The following is a 22,042-nucleotide window of genomic DNA, read 5'->3' on the forward strand; positions in this document are numbered from 1 at the left end:
TTTCAAAAGTAGGCAAGTATGTCCAAAGTTCAGATAGGGGAGCCACACAGTGAGTCCCGGACTGTTGTGTTTGGGGTGGCAGTTGGTGGGGCTCCCCTATATGAATTTTGGACTGTGCTGCAGCCCTGCAACTGGCACTGGCATTGAAGTCCAGAAACAGAGCATCTTGTCCATCCTGGAATGGGTCATGTTGGGAGATATGTTTTATCAAAGCATGTCAGGGAGATTGTGAAGGTGGCACCTAGATGTGCAGTGGATGCTGTGTGTACTGCTACACCTGATTGGCATGTTATAAAATTACTTACATCCAAATGTAGATGAGCACCAAAGCAGTTAGTAGGATCTAACGTACTTGTTGAAGAAAATACACTGATACGCAGGGGGGAATGGGGTGGAACGGAATTCCACCACCTGTAATGGTAGGGGGAATTCAGTTCCACCTCCACCACAGCCCTGCTCAGTAATTCTAACAGAAAAGCCTGTCCCAGCTGTCTCCTTGTCTGGTACAGTGTATGTGATGTCATGTCGTCACCGCCACTGAAGTGAAGAAAGAAGGGGTAGCTGCTGAACGGACAGAGAAAAAATGATAACTTAAGGGGTACTACATCTGTGGGCATTATGTTTAAGTGACACTACATTGTGGCATACATTAATAAGGAGTACTACTGTGTAGCATAACATGTATAAGGGCCACTACTATGTAATGTGAATAAGGTGCACTATTGTGTCATAACCTGAATAATCGGCACTACTATGTGGTGTACAATGAATATGATTGTGCTACTGTGTGGCGCAATTTGAATTGGGGTGATCATCATCCTTTTAGAAAGCATCAAAGTTAGAGCACAAATTTTGTAGTTTGAAGGGGATGCCAAAAAACCTGGCACTGGCCCAGGCTCCACCTAATGGGCAGGGTGGTTTCACATTTTATCTCCCTCAAAGATTTGATACATATCCGACTAAATGTTGTGAAGTGTGAAGTAGGAACAATCAGTGACAACATTTTACAAACAATCCAGGAAAAACAATACACTAGCATGGTGGGCGGCTGGAGGCACAGTAGTTTCATCCAATCACACTTACATGAGTAATACACAGTCACTGTTCTATGAAAAGAAATGCAGAAGCAATCACTACTGTTTCCTCCATGCTGCCAATAACAATAATGATTTTTGTGTAGGTGACCCTACACAAAAATGTGGATTATTCAAGTTTAAATAAGTTTACTACTGAGCTTTTTTCATTACAATATTTAAAATGATTTTGTTACATGATAATTACTTTCAAGCACTGTTCACATTTTCTACACCAAAACACTTCCTTGTATGCAAAATCCAGAACAGATCTCACTCATTAAAGTGCATATTAGTTATCTTTAACTCCTACAGTTATGCATGTCACATAAAAGTAATTTACAGTATACTGATATTTTGTTTTAAGTAAAGGCAGGGTCGGCGCCACCACTAGGCAGCTCTAGGCATTTGCCTAGGGTGCCGGCACCTGGATGGCGGCAGTTCGCCCCTCACCCCCAGCATATAGCTGGCGGCATCGGCGTCCCTGCAGTGCTGGAGCGGGCAGGGGTGTCCGTGCCGCGGGGGTACCTGCGGCGCTGTCACTGTATAAAGCTGCTGGCGGCAGCGGGGTCCCTGAATAGAGAATAACTAGCGTTATGTGCGCGACGGCGCGGGAAGCGCTTCTGGGTTTGAAACCACTTGCCGCACGCTGATTGGCTGAGATTCACCCAATCAGCGTGCGGCAAGTGTTTTCAAAATCAGAAGCGCTTCGCGCGCATAGCGCTAGTTATTCTCTATTCACTGCAGGGACCCCGCTGCCGCCAGCAGCTTTATACAGTGACAGCGCCGCAGGTACCCCCGCGGCACGGACACCCCTGCCCCCTCCAGCATTGCACCGGCCCTGAATAAAGGTGAATTTCCACGATACATTCAGTATTTCCTTGTGCTGACCTAAGTATGTTTATTGGAACAGAGAAAATCATCCACCAGGGGGCAGCACAGTTCCTATCCATAGGTTTAGAAGCAATGTGTTTTCAAAATAAACGAGAAGCCAGAAGTTATACACATACTTGAAATTCAATACTATTCCATGAGCCTACAGCTGCGTTTGCTGCACTTTCACTTTCTTCCTCATAAAGCTCTGCAATTCCCAACAGAAATTGTATATACCCTGTCCAATTAGACCATTGACCATAGCATGTGCAGTATGTTTGTTAAGAATATATTTGAGAAAATATCCGTGTAGCCAGCAGTCGGGATATTAATGGTAGTCTCTAGACCAGGGGTTCTCAATCTTTTTTTAAATCAGAGCACCCTAGAGTATCAGACTTTTTTATGTCACCCCCTAGGCCCCCAAAAAATGTAGAAAAAAAATATAAAAATAATGATTGTGATCCTGAAGTTCAGTTATGTGGTAAAGGGTATTATTTGCTTCTGTTTGTACACATATTTTATGATTGGCAGCCACCAGCACTGGTTTTTGTCCAGGACCACCAACCCATGGCACCCCTGCAAGTGTCCTGAGGCACCCCAGGGAGCTTTGGTACACAGTTTGGGAATCACTGCTCTAGACTGTTTGCTCCTTGTAGCAGGGCTCTCTTCCCTCCTGTTTTCACAGCCATCTTCTCTCGCACTTCAATTACAGCTCTTAAATACCCCTTTCAGACAGAAAAAAAAAAAAACGGGAATTACTCTGATCCAGGAGGGTAGACCTGGTTTTTTTTTCCTCTGAAAGGATTATCTCAGATCTAAAATGCTAGGGCTTCGACCCTGGAATTAACCAGGGCTTTTTCAGATCTCAATTCCAAAAACCCTGGTCACCGGCTGTCTGAAAGGGTGAAACCCGGGTTTTTTGGTATTAGTACACAGAGAAAGGCACTGATTGCCTTTCCTGGAGGGTGCTGGCTGATTGGCTGTGTGGCCCTCTCTGATTGGCTGGGAGGGTGTGCCACTGGTGTTGGCTAGACAATGCTCATTGAGAAGATGCCCCTCTAATCCCAATCTGTATTTGAGGATTCCTAAAAGGGAAGTGATTTTATTGCAGCCCTCTGCTGAAGGCAGTGTTATTGTATGATTGTGTAATAGTGTGCTTTAGACAGTGACTTTCCACAGAGTATTTGATACTGACAAATGTATATCTTCACAGCTCTCATGGAAAGTAGTCTTGATTTCATAAAATGCTGCTAAGACCACAAATTAGGAAGTAGCAGTATAGCAAACCCCAAACTGCACATCTAGTCTCCCCCTATAAGAGCCAGTAATGTGTAGATCCCATGGCTGCTGCTAATCACTCCTTCTTTTATTATGACATACAGCATATTGCAGGGATAATCAGGCTTCTGTGGAAAAGGGGTTGACTCTGTAAATTCCAAGGTTAAATGTGCTGTGTGAAAGAGCGTCAGAACTTTCAGCCTAGTCCTACCCAGGTTTGGGGGATTTTTCTGTAAAAAAAGTGGTATAACTCACCTACCTTCGTTCTATTCCTGCATCTCTTCTCACTTGTGTTCATTCATTTCTACCATTGACTACTAGAAAAATGGAAATTACTACTCAGCTGTATTGTGTACCAAGAATTGTGCTCTCTTTTACTTCTTCAGTTACTGTTATGTTTAGTTGTGTGCATTCTGTACTGTTCTAATATGTGCCCTCTGTACTGCACTGCAAACCACTTGTGACGCCTTATAAATAAAATGTAATATTAATAATCGCTGAGTGCAAGGACCCTGGGTGCCAAGCTGTAGGAATACTGTAGTTGCCTACAATGTTTCATATTTAGTATTAAAATTTTGCTTTCTGAAATAAATACCAATCACGTGTTTTCACAGCTTGATTGTAATCCAGTCTTATTTCATTTAAATAAACATTAATTTATACAGCCCAGACATTAAGAATATATATTATTAATTGCCTTAACTATATGTGATAAGTAGAATTTTACAAAAACTATGGCCAACTGCAAAGCCCAACACTACATTTCCCCAGTGATAAGGCTGTTCTCGGAAAGGGATTATGTAAATCCAATTAATGCAGTATTAACCAACCAGCTATCTCCCTTTACTACCAGTACTTTAGGATTAATATGGATAGTTCAGCATCAAGCAAAGGGATGTTCCAGTGGCTATTAAGGATGGCCATTGACCATCAATTATTATAAATAATTGATGGTTTATGGCTGATGTTGCATAGTTTTGCCATCGATGGGGGTTAACCAGATGGTATCCCTATGTCAAGCTTAAACAAATAGTTTCATTTTTTGATTTTTCCCCAAGGTGCCGGGACACGGAGCATAGCTCCGCCCCTGATGCCCCCACGAAGCCCTGCTCCCATATTTTGATTGGCCCACAGACCAATCAATCAAAGAAAAGGGATGACCACCAATATGTAAAAATATTGATGGTCATCCATTGAATAGTACTACACTAATCGATGGCCAGTTACACTTTTGCCATCGATGGCAACGATGGCCATCCCGAGACTGCCTATCTAAATTTCCAAATTATGAAATCAAAGATCTACTTATCACAAGGCAAGTAAGATTCTACCATCTGCCACATACACAGAAATGTTTTAAAACATTTTTAACAGCATAGGTCAGGGGTTCCCAAACTTTTTTGAATCACGGTGCCCTAGAGCATCAAAATATTTTCAAGGCACCCCTAGGCCAAATGCTTCTTATCGAGAAATTCTGATTTTTTTTTTTTAAATGAAGTGCATTGTGTTTATATGTCACAGTTATCTGGTGAGGGACAGGATTTGCTTCTGTTTGTCCACATATATTATGATTGGCAGCCACAAGCACTGGTTTTGCCTGGTACATTGACCATAAATAATATCAATTCATCCTGGTCCACCAACCCAAGGCACCCCTGTATGTGTCCTGAGGCACCCCAGGGTGCCTAGGCACACAGTTTGGGAACCACTGGCATAGGTGCTTCCTTATGGGTTGCTCTACATTTCATGGTTGCTACTGCTGTGGAGTATAATATACAGATCTTTATCATTGTTTGTTTTTGGTCTTGCCCAATAATCTTGCCCAAGAATCTGAAGATTCTAGATGCTAGTATATGCCGAATCCTCTTTGGTAAGCCACATTCTATTTACACCAGAATGGGCATTCTTTGGTTCGGTCCCCTCAATGAGAGTATGCAAAGGAGGCAGACATCTTCTTTTGGATATTAGTGCAGCAGCCCACAAAACAATCTAACAAGAATGGTTATCTCCGCTTCCTCTGACATTTCCATTATTTAAATGTAAATGATTCCATCTATTCAGAATGGACTGGGTTAAAGTCAGTCTAAATAAGGAATCTAAAATTGACAAATTCTTTACAATCTGGGAAAGTTATATTGGCACATTATCCATTGATATGAGATGACAACTTCACCAGAGTTTGAAAACGACATCTTGGTACTTGAAGGGCATTCTGCGCAACGACTCTCCAATAGACATTGATACAACGCAAGCCTGATATATTAAGTAATCAAGGTTAGGGTGGGGGCGTCCCTGGGGAATGGGGCAAGGTGGAGGGATGGGATGTAGGAATAGAGAATTTTATTTTATTTTAAGTTGTTTTTAATTTTATTGTCTATATATTTCTTATTATTTTGTTGTTGTACTTTATGCTATAGTACAGACCGATAAATATAAAATGACAGGATGTACAGTATACTAATTCTCAATATTACATTACTATGTCCATCGGGTGCTGAATGACTCACCAACAGTCGGAATCCTGACAAACATGGGCTATTTTACCTTGTGGGGGTTAATGACCTCCATAGAGGGAGTATAGAATAGGTGCCGAGCACAGCTTCTGGATGACTGGGATGAACTTACACCCCTGCTAGGAAGTGCGCTCACCTCACCACCTATAGCTCACAAATTATAACACACCCCTTTCTTTTCTGATGGTGTAGCCAGCTGCCCCAGAAGCTTGGCTAACCATTAGATAGTGCTTGGTGTGCCCCCCTTGATCAATATATATGTAGACAACACTGCTAGTGCATTCATGGTAATGTGGCAGATTTATAACAGCTGTATACTGTAGATAATACACCACAGTCCTGTGCAGTATAATGTAACATTAGTATAATGTATCATTCTAGCAGACAGTCTGGAACCGGATCTCTAGAGGAGGAGGTGGGCCCCCAGGCTGTGGGGCCCTCTGCAGGTTTCCCCCTGTACATCTATGGGCCAGTCCAGCCCTGTCTGTTGCCATTTCTGAGTCCCTCACAAATGGAATCTATCATCTAAAAAAGAGCCTTCAAGTCCCCTTTTCCCTGTGAGTAGGGCCCTCTGTGCTTTGTATTCTCTACATAATTATATAATCGGAATCTGTAATTTTGTATATATGTAAATGCATGTGCTTGTGTCTATATTAATCTGTAGCTATGTATATTGTTGTATGATTTATCAGTATGTACACCGCAATGGAACCCCTATGGCACTTTATAAATTAAAGGGAATAATCATTATAATAATAATAGTTCTATTTTAAACACAATTGGAGCTGTTGGCAGCATCCTTTGCCTGTCTCAGATCCACCAGGCGCGCAAATGCAGAATGTGGCTGCACAGTTACTGGGTATCAGTGGTTTTCCCTTTTAATCCTCAAGTAGTCACGCTTATGTTCCATCCCTGAATGTACATGATTACAGCAGTGAGTCATGAGTGACCCTTCTGAAGCTCAAGAGAGTTGACAACTTCTTTGAGGTCAGATTATGAAGTGAAGAAACACTTTCATTTGAAGTTTCCAACAAGCACTGAAACAAGCTCAGTTCACTCTTTCACTACCAGAGGGATTTGTATCAGGGATACAGCTGGACACTACCTTCCAAGACTTGGGAATGCAGAGGTTTAGGTCCCTGTTCTTTGAACACAACTCTATTTACACAATATGGCAAATTTCAGGAACATTTTCTGAAAATGGCAATTTTGCATGGTTTTCTTTCTAATTTATTGTTAATGTTACTGTATGTATTAAACTGTTAACTCATTAGATATCCATACCTCCCAACTGTCTCGATTCTCGCGGGACTGTCCCTTGAAGGCACCTGAAGGCGTGTGCCCATGTCCATCCTTCACTGTCACCAATGTTGAGAGGCATGGATACCTGACACTGACATTTTGCTCTCTGTCTTGCACCTCCTCTTCCAGCACAGGGATTATATGTTGATGGTAACAGATTAAATAGATTTTCTCTATTTATCAAAACATCTGATACCTATACACCCATCTACGTCATACTTACCTATTCTCCTGAAAGGTGCTCGAGACTCCAGAACAGTCAGCACATCTCCTGCATTCAACCCATTTCCGAGTAGAGTGGCTAGGATGAGCAGGGCCTGATTAAGGGTTCCAGCCACCCTAGGCTAATACAGAAGTGTCCCCTCCTTCCTCATCACCAATTTTTAGCTCATATTCAGCTACAAACAGGCTCAGGCCTCATCTCCATTCATATTGCCACTTACTGCCCTAGCAGTGCTCGGCGGTGGAGCCAGCCGCGTTTCTCCTCTTCCCAGCATCCCTGTTTCGGTGATGCTGGCAATCCCAGCAGTCACTGCTGTTCCCACAGTTCCCAGGGGAGATCTCACAAAACCATGCTCAGCACCGACCTACTCCAGCAGCACCAGGAAGCACTCCCATCCCAGTGCAATCTATTGTGCAGGCACTGCGCACCCCCAGGACCCAGTACTCCTGGGAGTGATCTATTTTAATTTTAGCTAAACTTCACACTGTCCTCACTATTTATGTCACTGACCACTACAGAGTTAGGCAACCTGGGTCACTCCAGCTGCTGTGGAATTACACATCCATGTATGCCCTGTACAGCTTTGTTGTTAGGCAATGCCAAATCTGTGGCAGGTAATGCTGTGTAGTTGCACAGCAGCTGGAGTGCTGCCCCGGACGCCCAATAAAAAAGTGGCTACAGGTATCGTATATTCTTGTGAGTCCTCCTCAGCATAGTGCCATGCAATGCAGTTTCAACAACAGGGTGACCCCCATTAAATGAGTGGAAATACTTGGAGGAAATGTTGGGAAAATCCCAAGATCGTCTCGTCCCCCTCCCCCATCCTCCCCAACCTGACTAACGTGGTTCAACCATTAATGCACTACCTTCAAAACAATTGGACAGACAGCTGCTAGCATAGGAAAAACAGCTTAGTAAATACTTTTGATCTGACCTGCTTGGAGAAAGAAAGCTCAGTAGAACTGATGGCATGGACAGACAAATGGTATGTGGGCTGGCTGGGAGCAGAATATTTGTTTTGTTGCTGAATAGATAATCAGTTTGCTAGTCATAGAATACACTAGGATTTCTGTTGTGATAAATATCCTTGATAAACATCTAGAAGTCTGGCCCAATACAGTGGTACTCCAACGCTGTCCTCAAGGCACAACAGTCCATGTTTTATGGCTATCCCTGCTTATGCACAGATGGTACAATCAAGCTGATGGAGGTAGAAATTAAGTCACCTGTGCCTAAACCTGTATAGTCATAAAACCAGGACTGTGCCTTGAAGACCGCGGTTCGGTTGTGGATCAGATAAACAAGTAGTAGGGAATGAAATGCCCTACTGTACAGAGGGAAAAACATTTATTCATTTCTAATGCTCACTGTGATATGCCTGCCTTGGCACAGCTTTCTCTGGCTCTATGCAGAGAAAGCTGTTCTGGGACCAGGCCAGCGTGATCAGCTATGTGTGTCTGTGTAAAAAAAAAAAATTACAAAAAAGAAGTCATATTTACTGTACCTACATCCAATCACCAGTGACCTGTGCCCCTTGGGAGGGGGAGTGCCTGGCGGCGAGGGGTAGTGGCAGCAATGATGGTGGAACTTGTGCAGCACATTTTTGTAAAACAGATAAATGTTGCTTTAATGCCAATTGATTGCCATGACTTCTCCACTAATCACTGCTTTATACATTTATCCTTTAGGGGTCTATTTATTAACATTTTTTTTTACTAAAATAATGTGAAATGGGGTGTTTTCACACCCTTTTTTACATAATTTTGGTATCACTGGAATGCATTAAATGGCTTTTGAAACCGTTTTTGTGAAAAACTCCAAAACCTTTCATTCACATTTTTTTTAGTAACCAGATCCCATTTCCAATACTTACAATGAACTGTGATGACAGCTTCAGCTGGCGAATCACATAGGTCACATGTCAATAAGGGGTTCTGCACAGCTTTCTCTGAAGGGTCATCAGCTTGTGTAAAACAAAAAATTCATACCCATCTCCGCAGGGTCCACTGATTGGTGTTCCGGTGAAGGCTGACAATCTTTGGTGCTCCCTGCTGCTCCTTGACCTCTGGTCCAGTAAAGTGATGCTGCAAAGTGGCAGCTCACTTTTTAGAGCCAGGGGTCATAAAAGGAGGTAGCCACGAAATGCGTGAGAGGTTCCCCAGGTGGGGAGTATGATCAGCAGGGGAAGGATTGCAGTGTGTGGAGGGGGGGTCATCGCCATGGATAGAAGGTTACCATTGGGGTATTTTTACTGAAAAATACACCAATAGTGCTACGGAGACCCATCACAGGGACAAAACTTTTTTGCAAGCTTTGTCCCTACATGCGATAATTGATACACCCATGCGATCCAGGGGACTGCAATTGCTTCATTGTGACTGGCAATGACTTCCAATTGGAAGTCACAGACACTACATGCAGTCCCATTGGGAGGTGTTCCTTCCCTCTGGGACTGCCAGTCCGGGCTACGATTAACAGACAACTCGCATTATGCTGGAAGCTACTCCCTGCCTGATCATTAGTATTACCTGTTTTCTATGTGCTGCAGCCGATGCAGGCCATAGAAGGAAAGCATTTGCGGAAGCGCATTATTGTCAATGCTACTGCTCATGCACTGGGCCAGCATCTGTCAACTACATTGTACAGGTGCCAGGACCCAGCTGGCATCAGGAACCAGGTGGTGGGGACGAGGTGGCAGGGACCCAGCAGTGCAGCCAGCGGCGTACCCCCTCTTCCACCCAGGAAAGAGCAGACGCTGCATGTCGACATATTCATGTGTCAATGTTGACATTGTCTGTTAGCCATCTGGATACCAGTATTTTGAAGGTCAGTGAATGTGAAAGCATAACATGTCCTGCTGGTGTATTGGTGGTAGCAAGGCAGTGGATATTTGTGATTGCCCCATCCAACCATGCTAAATAGTGTAGTTATTTCAAGCACATTATAAATCTTGTATTGATTGTGCCCTGTGTATCCTCATACTGTATGTGCTGTGAGCGGCACTTACCCTTTCCAAGGTTGGATATCTGGTGTGCCACAGTGCCAATGTTATTATTATTAATACGGAAAGATATTTCTGTGATGCACAACACGGGCAATGGTGAATTGTGGTTGGTTTGTTATTTCATATTTTACATTGGAATATTAATAAATGTTGTTTTAGTGTCAATTCACTCCCCACTACTACTTCTTTATCTGTCCTTTCCTATATCAGCTTACCCCCCCCCCCCCCACCCCCCACAAATTGGGTCTGCGACAAAAACATATTTAGTGTTTCTAACCAGTGCTAGGCTTTACAGCAATGGCTGGTACCAATATATATATCGTAATAAAAAAAATAGTTTCATTTTATTATGTGCTGCTGCATCAACATTTCTAGTTTGTGCATCAAGAACAGAAAGCTCAGCTTGCTCAGATATAGAGTATCTTTGCATAATTTAAATTAGATGCATTTTGAATTTCCAGTTGCAGCTCAGCACAAAAGCCTTTCTAGGTGCACTTTACACAATGGAAAAAAAAATCTTCTTTGGCGATATTTGGGTATCTTCAGGGAGGAAAAATGTAATGCATACTAGAAATTGAAAGCTGATGAATGAAAGGGCACTCTGTACAGAGGAAATCAGGGTGTATAGGGTGTAGAAAGATAATATGGCGTGTATCACAGGTCAAGCAATATCTACCCATCTTGTTAGTAACGCTGCCGCAGATTATTTTTAACATCTTTGCATATTATAACTTTTTTTATTATTATTTTGAACTTAAACAAATAGCAGAGCATTTCCATTTCTATGTTTATGGTACTGCTAAAGTTAAGAATGACTGTCCTGGGAGTTCCTAGTTAACAAATCACTTTCACATGTATAAGAAAGAAGAAACTTGATGTCCTGCACAACTAAAAACCGCAGCCCAGAATGCACACGGGGTTACCAATCCCTAACAACAACTCCACAACAAATGTGTAATCCAGAGGGCGCTGTCTCAGAACAGGTGACCAATATCAAGTGTTCTCCCAGGAACTTACTATGGAGCCACACTGACCTTGATGTTAGTCCCTTTATGCATATAAAGGTTTCTTTATTTTTCAGATACACTCCTATGTAGTTCACTGACCTTGAGGACAAGCCCGATTTTCACATTTAGGTATCTTTCTACTTCAAATATCTTCCCACACAGAAAACAAGGTCCGCATATGGAAATGTACTGACCTGGGGTTAAATCACTATGTTTCCATAAATAAACATAAATACCTCAATGAAATATAAAAATATTCCAAAATACGGAATAATCCATTATCCAAAGCTCTTCTGTCCTGAGCATTTTGAATAAGGGATACTCAACCTGTAACTTTATTTACATGCACAAACTAACGTATTGTAATAAATTTACTTTATTGCTTAAAGGAAAAATAAAAATTAGACAGCACAGCGATGATTTGAAACCAAAAGATCTGATTTATTTGCAAAAGAAGAAAGTATGTTTTAAAATAAAAGTCTCCGAGACAAGCCTATGTCTAGTGTGGCCAACTGCCAAAGGAAGACTTCATATTATAATCTCAGACAGACTGATGATCCATAATGTTTATGTTGGTTATAGAGGATAATGTCATAATAATGCAGAATAAATGCGTATGTATTACACTTTCAAATAAAAAAAGGCAACAAAATCTGTTGTAGACATAAGGATGCAAGTAGGTCAGTTTATACTGATGACAAGTTCCTCACTTGAGTGGGCAGATGATTTCAATGATACAGAAACACCAAATGAGCAGTAAGATAAAACCACAGCAATTTCCTTAGTAAGCAGTTATACCAATAACTTGAGAAAGGCTGTGCAGTGGAAGTGTGCTTCGGCTAAAATTTATCGTAACACTGTATTTGAATATACAGTAGCCAAAGGGCTTTTTTCCAGCCTTAACTTCAGGTCTAGATATTTGGCTCCATAGAGATTTGAAGGTCTGACTGTTGAGCTCCTGAAGTGTATACTATCGTGCTGTTGCACTACATTTATACACACCTCTTTAATGGTTTTGCTTTAGAACTAATGCCCATCATTCAATGCAAAACATTGACTCAGTAATTAAGTATTTTAATTGATTCGATAGAATTCCAAATATATAACATTTTGGGATCCTTGAGGACGGTATGGAAACATGCCTTATACAAGTACATCATTGAGTATATCCTAGATCAGGGGTAGCCATTTCCAGTCCTTGAGAGATACCAACAGTTCACTTTCTCCAGACCACCTAACTGGTGCACAGGTGCACTCATTACTCGCTGACATATTTTAAAAGATCCACAGGTGGAGCTAATTACTTCATTTGTGATTCTATAAGACTTAGAAACCATTATACTATTGGTAGCTCTCGAGGACTGGAGTTGGCTACTACTGTCCTAGATATTGCATATAAGTTACTACTTAGTTTTCTTGAGAACTCATCTGGTTCCCTCACTGTATTTGTAAGATTTCTAGCAGGAACCTAGAATATCATTTCATTTTGGCTAAACTGCTAGATAGCTGCATTAGGGTGTCATGGCTATAGACTTATGAACATTAGAAAATAATACATTCACATTCCCACTAATGATATCTGCCTGTGATCTTTGCATTATAAAGAATTCCACTATACTGTACATCTTTCTGTGATTGCTACCGGTAGCTCTTGCTAGTACAATGTACTGCCCTACAAGCAATCCACTGTAATATTGACCAGACACACATGTAGTGCTGAGATGAGTCTGAGACTGGATTACCCTCAATACTATGTACTGTATTCATAAGACAGGTCCGATATGGAAAGCTCTAGTAGAGCAAAGGTTAATGAGTGCTGGCAGGGGAAGCGGCAATGATGCACAACAGGCGTGTACTGATCACACACAATGACAGGAAGGACATAAGGAGTCCACAAGCCCCCACTCCCTGCTGCAACATCATCTAGAGTGGAGGAGGGAGGGAGGCAACTCTGAATTCTACAGGTCATATAATCTTTTCTTTCACTGACAGTTTCTATCAGCTCCAAAACTTAGATAATATCACTTTTAAACAGTATATGATAACTTAAAAATGTAGAACACTATAATTTCCTTTACAACTCATGATACATGAAAGACCATTGTCTTTCCTATCAGAAACAAACCATCATAATTAGACATGACATATACCTGTGTGCCATCTTTCTTTCGCTTCATGTGAGGTGATGTGATGTGATGTAACGCAAATGCCATTGAAAATTCTGGTACCAAAGGAGCAAATGAATGAGGAACTAATCACATCTACATGCAGGGTTCAGAAACAGATCCTGAATAGGGGTTTCTTTCTGTCTCCATTGCTCTGGCACATTATAAATGATGCCAATTATCCCGGTATTGTTCTGCTGATACCATACTTGGCACACTAATAGCAGCTTGCATAATCAGCGCCCATGCCCTCCCCATCGCAGACCGTTGTCTGATGTTCTCTTAAACAGGATAGAACCACTCCACCCTGCAATACATTTTAACCCTTGTGAAAGAAGGGCATAGGTCAGCTTCCACCTTGAGAGTGGTGTGTGGAATGAGACGTTAGTCAAGGATTTCCATAATACTAGATTTATGCAAATCAAAAGTGCATCCAGCCCACGGAGGCTTTCACATAAGATTCCCAGTGGGATGACGTACCTGTGGGACGGCCATGAGGGGTAGAGGGAGACGGACTTGTGGTGAAGGTGTGTTCGGGGTTAGAGGTGGCAAGCTGGTGTGGGTGTGATAGTGGGGGAGAAGGTGGCAGGGTGGTAATGTGGGCATATAAGTGGTCCACTTTTTGGATTTTTTTCGAGAACCACTTCAAATTACCCATCCGCCCATGACACCAGGGAAGGACACTGTAGTGTAATTAACATAAAGTTGCAGACAAACTGCAGGAAAAGACACAAGGATGGCTGCAACTGTATCAGAATCAGGCCTTTCAACAGACTCCACCCCCTCAACAGACCCCCACCTCCATAGGGCTGCTTCAAGAAATGTCCTGGGCTGGTTTTTCATCCCAATCCGCACACAGGTGTGGTTATATTGGATACAGATCCTTTCAATTAGGCTGCGTGCCAAGACTAGCCAGTGTGTGTACTACATTAGACATGGGAAGCAATGTCTGACTTGTTGCTAGGAGTGGCTGCATTTCCAAAGTAGTCTGAGGCAGCTATACCACAATACCAAGACACCGTATAAAATCATGCCTTGCAACCACAGTGACTACAAAATAAACAGTTCCTCTATCCTCTGTCATCCCTTTTGTGTACCAGGAGTTAATCGCTAGCCACCCACACTGTAGGCCTCAGTGTGCCCTCTTCTGTCCCTGCACCATATAGTTTTCACTTTTCCTATATTCATTAGCAGATGGAGCGGGCAAAGAATTCTGGGAAATGTCTCAGGTCTCTATGTGTGGAGGGACTTTAATTAGTGACAATTCCAGCAGTGAAAGAATAGAAAAGCAAACTCCCATTGAGAGGGGAATGAAACAGAAAAGGCAGGGACATAGGTGGCTAAGAGCTTTTTGTGCAGGTTAGGCTAGCGTGACAGAAATGCACATATTAGTTAGACAATTAAAGCATTATGAAATCCATGTAAATCGAGTCTGGGCAGTCTGTTTGAGTAGGAGTCATGTATAATAATAAAAAAATAAAAATAAAACAATTATCAGCATACTTGAAAGATTGTATATATCATATGTACTGTGGTATAGACTAAAAATATCTCTTTATATTTAACTTACTCAGTGTCATATGTATAAAACTTTATCTGTAAAAATCTCTTTTATACTTGTGTTTATTTACGCTAGCACCCCAAAAATTTAGAAACATTTCCTTGTTTTGTCGATGCGGAAACTGACTGATGGTTTGGATCACAGATTACAAAATAAAAAATTCAAATGAAAGAATCCCCTGATTACGATGTGCTCTTGATTGCGTGCAGGTTCCTGATGTAACTTCAGGGCCAGCAGTAGTGAAGCACTGAAAAGGTGAAGGAGTTAACTGCACTCACTGAGGTTTTAAAATATCCCCAGCCTTCTCTTCATTGAAATGGCTGCTCCTGTAATCTCGGGTAACCCAACACGCAGTTCCTTGTTGCCTCACCACAACTGCTGACCTTTTCAAGAATTCTTTCTGTCTTACAAAGGGTTAAAAATAGATACCAGAGAGGCGCTTTATTTCGTCTTCTTTAAAGCAGTGACTGGTTTTACTTCATTCCAAAGGCCTCTGGCTGTCAGGTGTGGGGTAGATGATGTTTCTGACACCCTCCTGTAAAGCTCAGAAACCAGGCCACCTCTTCCCTTCCTCAAACCCCTTCCTCTTGCGCAGACAAAAGGTAAGTTCCTGAGCAGGGAACCTATAGAAAGAGTAAACGAATTATGGAAATAGGCTGAATTGCAATGAAAGGTAATCAAATCACAATACAAGATAGAAAAATGAATAATAGCAACTTGGGAAGAAAAAACAGGATGGGACATGAAGGAGCTGCCAGCATGTAGAAGAGATCTGTGATTGAGTTGGGGGAATAGTGACAGACCGGCAAGTGAAACTACTGTAGTTATATGATAGAATAAAAAGAGTTAGCTGGAAAGTGTAAATAGGCAAGCAGAGACAAGACGGTGAGGAGAAATAGGTGGAGAAATAACAGAAAGACAGGAAGCTGTCGTCATTTTCCTTTGGGCTTATTTCCAAATTAAGCTGGTAATTAAAAATCAGCACAGATAAATTGGCTGTACCGCGTGGCTGTGTGCCATTACTGCCTGTTCAGCACACACTACTGTCATCATCTCTCACACCTCTTATGTGTCCATAACATGCTCATGCATCTAGTCAGAAATTCTCTTTATACAGGCCTCCTCCATTTCCCACCTGTCTCTGCTTTATCACTTGCCGTCTCTCATCTATCCCAAAGGGAATATTGTCTGTAAAAATATTTACTTACCTAAGCATCTCTAACCCATCCACTTACCTGTCTGCGGCTCTCTGCCTTCTCTCGCCTCAGTGGTTCTTTGTCTGCCTTTAGGTCTCCTTCATATCATGGCATCTAATTAAAATGAAATCAAATGCCCCAGATATGGAGATAATTATGGATTCCTTTTGAGGAGTCTGTACAGTATCACACCTTAATTACCTGCAGCACATGACCAGCCAGGCATAGCTGCACTGCATTATGATTATACAAGTGTCTTTTTTAACCATCTACCCTGCTACAAAACATTATTTTCACAGTTTCACTGGCAATGAATGGGTCCTCTTACTGGCATTGCTAGCGTCACTGGGCATTCTGACATGATGTTCTTGTGCCCATCCCAGCAACACATATGACTCTATATTTTGTGAACACAATACAAGATAATTATTATTTGTATCTTGGTATTTTATTACTCTAATGCATAACTGCAACTATCTCTGGAACTGGTATTAGAACAGTAAGGAGTATTGCCTGACTGGTATCATCAAGTAAAGAGGTTAGTAAACTGGGAAGAGAAAGGCCAGTTTGACTTTATATGAGACTTCGACTGAAAAGCTGCTAAAACAATACAACGTGGAGGCGATAACAGGAAAAGACTGGTGCACACAGACCATATACTGTATAATGATGGAAATGTAGAATAGAATAGGAAGGTTCTTATCAGGATGTAGGTATCCTTCAGCAGCACAGCAATAGATTGTGATTGGGAGGCAGGAAGAAAGGCGTCCGTCAGTACAGAAATAGCAGATTGGATGATGGAAGTGCATCAGCCGAGCTGTGATTACTGTGGATTACAACTGCAATAGCAGAGTTTGCTCCAGGACTGACAAGCAGAATCAGAGCAGAAAGAGTTAAAGGACACACAGGAAACCACAGGGTGGGTCAGACTTCAGACAACAAGAAACAAAGATGGAAAATACTAATAAACTCTGCTAATGACAACTAATTATCTGTGGAAGGGAAGGGGGGTACTGCTGTGGCAAGGAAGGGAGACAAAGAGACTGACAGGGACACACAACATAGAAGGTGAGACACACAGACAAAATCAGGAGACATGCAGGAAGGGAAATGAGAGTTGACACTTGTGAGAGAAAAGGGTTACAAGGAGAAGGAGGGATGAGGGTTGGGGAGGGACTCTGAGCTTTGAGGATTCGGTCTGCATACAACCTGGAGGCTATCTCGGAAGAGAGGGAAGGAGAAGGGAAAGTGTGAGACTGAAAGCTGTTACCTGGAGTGTGAGGGACTAAGGTGATGTTGGGAAGACAGAGACTGGCAGCTCTATGGTGAGAAGTAAATGATTGGGGAAGAGGTTTTGTGAACTAATGCTGAGGGCTCAAGTCTGATCCATCATGTGTGAGGACATACTGTCTAATTTGGGACTGTGGATTTGTTCTAATAGTGTAACAGTGCTATAGTTGATTGATTACACAGAATTTAAGGAATGTTAGTAGAAGAAGAGATTACAGATCAGAGCTGTTTGAACAAGTGATGATAATATATTACAGTTTATGCGTTGATGGTGAGGAAAGATGCATATCCAGCAACTTATGACTCGGGTGCGCAAGGATGTTACTCAGGAAACAGATTTGGGAAGTTTTGGCTTAGGAGAGATAAATATTACGGTAATATTTATGGGAATTGGAATTCTGATGTTGTGAGTTTGATTAGCATGGCTACTGTAATAATGATCTATGTACTTTTAATAGCATGGGCCAGCAACAATGCTAAGGGTTTACCTTACAAACATGTAAATTGTTCGCTAAAGTACTTTAGTTAGTAATAATGCCTTGTTATTTACATAATGTCAATATGTTTGACAAATATGTACATAGTTTATGGTATTGCTGAATTCATTACATTTTATTCTGGGAGTAATATATATTGAATTTCATATACTAATATAGAAATAGTTGAGTATGATGATTTTAGGTATTTTGCTAATAGCAAAGATCTATGATTGGGGTTGCCCCAATAATTATTTATGGTTACATTTTTTTCTTTCTCCTATTATAAAAATGATCTCTCTTATTATTGTTTCTTTGTATTGCTTGCGCTCTGTGAACATACAAACTACACACAGATGGACCCTTGGTCTATCAAACTTAATGCTAACCACTAAAAAAATAGCTAGGTAAAGGATTAGTCCAGTGTATAACTAAGTATATTAAAGTATTGGAGATTAAAAGTTTTGTCAAATAATTGGTTATTTTCAACATTAATCCTACAAAAAATATACATTAGAAATTGAACGTTAACACCGTTTTAAAAAATAGTGGCATTTATAATTTTTGTTCTTTATACATTTATCATGATGAAAGTAAACGATTCAGTTGATATAATGACTATTACAATATACTGTATCAAGATATGGCAATTACAGAATATGGCAAAGCGACATTCTTGAACTACTGCAGGTGCAGGTTTAAAAGGAGATGACAGATGAATGAATTACCTGGGAAGCGAGTAACTAGCCTGGTAATTCAGAGGGAGCCAAGGAATGGGTTACAGGAGTGAAATGATTATATGTATAGGATAATGCACTCCCTTCTGTAAATGAAATAGATCAATGAGTCTCAGTCATTTTCCATTTGGATGGCCCCTGGATGCCCATACTGTATGTATTATTTATACCCCAAACATTTGCAAAACAATACACTTAGAAATAAATATAATTGATAGTAGGTAAATTATTTATGCATGCTATGAAAGCACTAAGGCATATGTTCAATTGATGTCGAGACTGCCGTCTTGCCGAAAAGACGGCAGTTTTCAACATGGATAGATCGGATGGGGTTCCGATCTATTCAATTCTAGCTGTTTTTTTGGGGGCAGGTCCAAATGTTCCGACAAGCTGAAAACCAGGTAGATTGACGGAATAGCTGCTAATCCACCTGCTTTTCCTGGAAACAGAGTCAAAACCGAAACGTTTTGGCCATCTCAATCCAACATGAAAACATGCTGGATTGGGTCAGGGAGGACAGTGCCGGGTGAGCAGCAGCAGCTTACACAGCACCGTCCTCCTGTCCGCTGCCGCCCGTACCCTCCGGTACCCGGCATGTCGCACTCAATTGTCCCACTGCTGGCCCGGGTGAGAGCAGCTCACCTGGCCCCATCCTGACTCCCGTCGCTGCAGTCCCGGTGAGCATCAAACAGTGTCCAAATCAGACATCCGGATGCCAGATCCATTCCGGCAAAAGAACGTCGGAATGGATCTGGCATCAGTTGAATATACCCCTTAATGTGCTAAAAATAGGATTAAAAAGAAAACAGAAAATATAATATATTGTACATATACATGTTGATTTTCCCATACCTTATTTGGAATATTCTAAAATCCATAGAAAGTGACAGGTGTGCTTTAATTCAGTGGAAAAACTGCTTATTGTAAAATATTGCTCTTAGGGAGTATTTAGCGAAGCTTGGAGCTTCTGACTTACATTTTACAGGCTATGGGTCTAGTTCATGTTTGTATGCACGTGCAATTGTGATTTGCTAAGCTACAAAACCACTAATGTTAGCAAGTGAAGCTGCTACCAAGGAATGAAAAGAGACAACCACTGGTGCCATTGCAAACTCATTAGCAATTGCAAACAGGTTTACAGCCTGTATAGAAGAACTGAGAACACTGTGTCTACTGGCCCCCATACAATATGCGACTTCTCTGAGGGGAGAAGTCGCATCCAATACCCCATGAGCCACCCGGCAGCTTCCCGGGAGGCTCACATGCGATTTGGCACTCGATGGCCAACTCCCGGAGAGCTCCACCAGCGACAGGAGAATTTAAAAAGACATTCAAAAGAATGGGCATCCTCTGAGAGAGCTCTCTCACACAATCAGCGCCTGCTCATTCTTTTGAATTTTATTTTCAAATCTTCTGCCTGCCGCCCGGTGCCAGCTGCCCACAGATTGGAGGTAAGACTTGCAGATAGGTGTGTGCCAGTGCTGGCACACACCTAGGGTTGAAATCGGATGCGATACGTCGTGGGTGCTTTTAGATTTATCTTACAGTATGTTCTACAGGTCTGACCTCCGACTTTGGATTGGATGTCACATATATGTAATTTGGGCAGATTACACCTGATTTCTTGTCCCGATCCTCTGGGATTAGGTGAAATCTGACCCAAGTCGCATAGTATATGTGGGCCTTAAGGGTTGCCCTATGGCTATGAAGACTGGCCACAGAAGTAGCGACACTGACACAGTCTTTCTCTTGGTACATGAATGCAGCAGACTGCAGATACATCCCAAATATGGTCATGACACATCTACAGTTTTGCTGCCACTTCCCAATACCTCCGCGCTAACACCTCTAAATGCTCAGTTTCACGCAATCACTTTTCCATAAAATCCTCATTGCCAGTGATATCACAGCAGCACATGCATTGTGGATAATCGCTGCATTCCATGATTATCGGACATTGCGTACAACCTTGACTTAGGCCATCTGTTTGAAAAAAAAAATAGAGAAAAAGGTAAAACAATGCTTGCAGTAATCAAGTCAGGAAAGAATAAGGACCTGATTTAAGGTCAAGAGTAGAAAGCTGTATTTGAATTTAACTCACATATAAATTATATGAGGCTTAAGAGCCAGCTAACATTTGCATTGAAGAAGTAAGAGGTCAATCCAATTCCACAGAAATGACGTAAAGTGCCTTTGCCTAACCAACACAATGGCAGCTGAATTTGCACCCTTTGGTGTAAAAAAGTGTTTGGAGCCCAATGGAGCTCGCAGCAAGGACAGTTGCTATTGCGAGTTCATCACATAGAACAGGATTGACCCCTAAATATTGCTACTATTTTTCTACTGTTTCACTACAACAAAAATGTGCTGATCTTTGATATTGGCATGTAGCGGTCTGGATAAATTCAAGAAATACAAAATACTAAGCTAAGATGAATATATCCAATATACAATAACAAACACAAATGTATTGGTTCCACTTATTGAAGTGGCTTCCTCTGGCTGCCATGGCTAGCCACAGCATAAATATGTGGGATTACTACACCCTGCTGACTCACTCAAGTCATATAGCGGTTTGGCAAGTATCCTCTAGTAAACAGAGAAAACTGATTACATTTAGGGAGCCATTAAGGCCACTTATACCCCTTTACCACTGCTACCATAAAGCAGTCTATTGTCGGAGTAGCTGAGCTTACAGCTTGGTGGGAAAGCAGCCTTGAAAAATAACCCATGACTAGTTACCCAGGAATATGACCCAAGTAGCCTCTAGGGTCAGACTGGAGTAATCTGTTTTCCCGGAATGGTGCTACCCAGGTCATGTGAGCCAGGTCATACTAAAAGTACAGAGAGAGATCCAGATTACCCATGTCACAGCTGGGTCAGACCCCGTCACAGACTGGACGCAGCATACTGTATCATGGCTTATATATTATACGGATACAGCGGTGGGTAGTATCTTTGTTCTGCTAGTACTTGAATCATCTCCAAGCGCCATCAGAACAGAAACACTGGCCATGGCTGCACCCGGATGGAGGTCTACCAACTTATATGTCTAGTCCAGTCTGTGGTGTGAATGAAGCCTGACCTGGCTCTGACATGTATCAGGTGATACTAAAGCAAGGTGAAACGAGTGTGAATACATCCTTTTCACCTTATTTTGGTAAAAATAGTGTCAATCAATGGGCCTCTAAGCCACTATATTAATATTTATTTTAATTACAGTAAAACCAAGCAAAAAGGAATGGGGATGGAACATTAGACAAAGGCAGAGGGTGACCGACTTAAAACTACCAAGATATAGCTTTTATATTTTAAGTAATAAAGGGGGATAATGAGACCAGGGG

At 41.7% G+C, this 22,042-nt stretch overlaps 1 protein-coding gene and 1 long non-coding RNA gene across 7 annotated transcripts in view; one reads left to right on the forward strand and one right to left on the reverse strand.

The window, feature by feature from the left end:
• Nucleotides 1-11,725: 11,725 nt before the first annotated feature.
• Nucleotides 11,726-20,714, reverse strand: LOC146005703 (uncharacterized). Of its 2 annotated transcripts, XR_014444050.1 has the most exons (4): nt 20,531-20,714; nt 18,690-18,784; nt 16,235-16,309; nt 11,726-15,622 (listed from the first exon to the last, which is right to left on the reverse strand). It is a non-coding gene; the product is annotated as an uncharacterized LOC146005703 (long non-coding RNA). The 2 variants fall into 2 exon arrangements; XR_014444049.1 differs by lacking the exon at nt 20,531-20,714 and having other exon boundaries at nt 18,690-19,076.
• Nucleotides 16,999-22,042, forward strand: part of ADCY4 (adenylate cyclase 4) — a 91,101-nt gene continuing 86,057 nt past the window's right edge. For 2 of the 5 annotated variants that reach the window (XM_083145110.1, XM_083145126.1), the window contains exon 1: nt 17,367-17,520. The gene's annotated coding sequence lies outside the window, so the exon portion shown is untranslated. Of the gene's footprint in view, nt 17,115-17,152; nt 17,264-17,366; nt 17,521-22,042 lie in introns of those variants that run through there. The other 3 variants (XM_083145118.1, XM_083145117.1, XM_083145121.1) reach the window with 3 other exon arrangements.

The sequence above is a fragment of the Crinia signifera genome, chromosome 1 (genome assembly GCF_055691185.1).
Source record: "Crinia signifera chromosome 1, ASM5569118v1, whole genome shotgun sequence".
Taxonomy (NCBI): Eukaryota; Metazoa; Chordata; class Amphibia; order Anura; family Myobatrachidae; genus Crinia; species Crinia signifera.